Source organism: Rattus norvegicus, chromosome 2 (genome assembly GCF_036323735.1).
Source record: "Rattus norvegicus strain BN/NHsdMcwi chromosome 2, GRCr8, whole genome shotgun sequence".
Taxonomy (NCBI): Eukaryota; Metazoa; Chordata; class Mammalia; order Rodentia; family Muridae; genus Rattus; species Rattus norvegicus.
The window spans coordinates 122,555,311-122,557,141 of record NC_086020.1 but is presented as its reverse complement, the minus strand read 5'-3'; the positions used below and the strand labels follow the sequence as shown (position 1 = coordinate 122,557,141).

At 46.4% G+C, this 1,831-nt stretch overlaps 1 non-coding gene across 1 annotated transcript; it reads right to left on the bottom strand.

Annotated features, from left to right (window-relative positions):
- Positions 1-1,040: 1,040 nt before the first annotated feature.
- LOC120101158 (U6 spliceosomal RNA) lies at positions 1,041-1,147 on the bottom strand. The gene has a single exon (XR_005501555.1). It is a non-coding gene; the product is annotated as a U6 spliceosomal RNA (small nuclear RNA).
- Between the last annotated feature and the right edge of the window lie 684 nt (positions 1,148-1,831).

The window sequence follows — 1,831 nt, the reverse complement described above, 5'->3', positions numbered from 1 at the left end:
CATGGACCTGCCTCAGTACCTTCCCCTGCATGAAGGGCCATACCCTCACACCATAAGCCACTTGTTTGTCAGGTGTCTGTCATACCAATAAGATGGTGTTAGGGTCCAAGAATCACTGAAAGAAGACCCCAGGCTCACATAGTATGAAAAGCAAAGAGCACTTGTCTGCAGAAATTATCAGCATGCAGGGGCCAACCATCCATCAAAGTGGTGACCACCAGAGAGGCTCACAGGCCTCCTTTTATGCAGGGCTGGGGGAACTTTCCAGAAGAATTAGGTAACCCCTAATATGATTGCTAGGGATAAAGCAGTGACATTAGTACAATTTCGATTAGTTGCTACGTTAGTTTCATTATATTTAGTGAGACCTTGAAGAATTTTGGAAACCAGCTCTGCCCTGATCTTGTTACCTCCTCAGGCCAGGTGTCCTAGGAGCTGACTCAGCTCCAGAGCTATTCTCCCTAGTTCAGGGCCACCGTTGTTGTCTTTGACTAAAGGCTCATTGTCAGTGGCTCCCTCTGCAGAGTCCAGTCTGCTTCTTGGGCAATTGAAAGTTTTTATTCCCTAGGCTTTTAGACCTCTCACTGGTTAAGTAACAAGTTTTCTTTCTCCTCTTTGCTTTTTTTTTTCCATCTTTATTAACTTGAGTATTTCTTATTTACATTTCGATTATTATTCCCCTTCCTGGTTTTTGGGCCAGCATCCCCATAGCCCCTCCCCCCCCTTCTTTAAGGGTGTTCCCCTCCCCACCCTCCCCCCATTGCCGCCCTCCCCCCAAACAGTCTAGTTCACTGGGGGTTCAGTCTTAGCAGGACCCAGGGCTTCCCCTTCCACTGGTGCTCTTACTAGGATATTTATTGCTACCTATGAGGTCGGAGTCCAGGGTCAGTCCATGTATAGTCTTTGGGTAGTGGCTTAGTCCCTGGAAGCTCTGGTTGCTTGGCATTGTTGTTCATAAGGGGTCTCGAGCCCCTTCGAGCTCTTCCAATCCTTTCTCTGATTCCTTCAATGGGGGTCCCGTTCTCAGTTCAGTGGTTTGCAAAAATATGGAACGCTTCACGAATTTGCCTGTCATCCTTGTGCAGGGGCCATGCTAATCTTCTCTGTATCGTTCCAATTTTAGTATATGTGCTGCCAAAGCGAGGACTCCTCTTTGTTTGTGAGTAAGAGTTTCACTCCTAACTCAGTCTGGCCTGGAATTCACAGCAATCCCCCTGCCTTAACTACCCAAATGCTGTGATCACAGGTACGTGTCATCACCAACAGGTAAGAGTCTTCCTTCCTATAGGTTCCATGTCATATAAAACTTTGGTCAGGAAACTGTGCACCCTTCTCCTGTTAGAGAGGATGGCTCCTGGGAACAGCATCAGACCTGGAGCCCCGCAACAGGGAGGTTCCATGCTCCCTTTTCACACCCATGCTTGTTTCCCCGACTCTGATGTTCACACCTGGTGCAGAGATGAACTTCCACCCAAATCAGCTGCCATCTTACCATCTCTTTGGGGTGCACTGTCATCAGAAAATTAGGGTCCTTATTTGTAGGTTCTTAGCATCATTAATAAAGGAATTTCGATTAATGACCATCATTAGTGCTTCAAATTGTGCTTATATGAACCTGAGGGGGAAAGTTTAATCTTGTTTTCAGAAAATAAAAGTGTCTTAGTTGCCCCAGTTTAGTCCACAGCTTCATTCCTGCTGCTGTTAAAAATCTAAGAACAGAGGATTTAAATATGGATGAAGACTACGAGAGGCCGCTGTTCATTTTTCTGCTTCCCACTCTGTTGTTCTTGGCTGTGCTATTGCTCTGCCCTGGAAGGATGGGAAAGACATG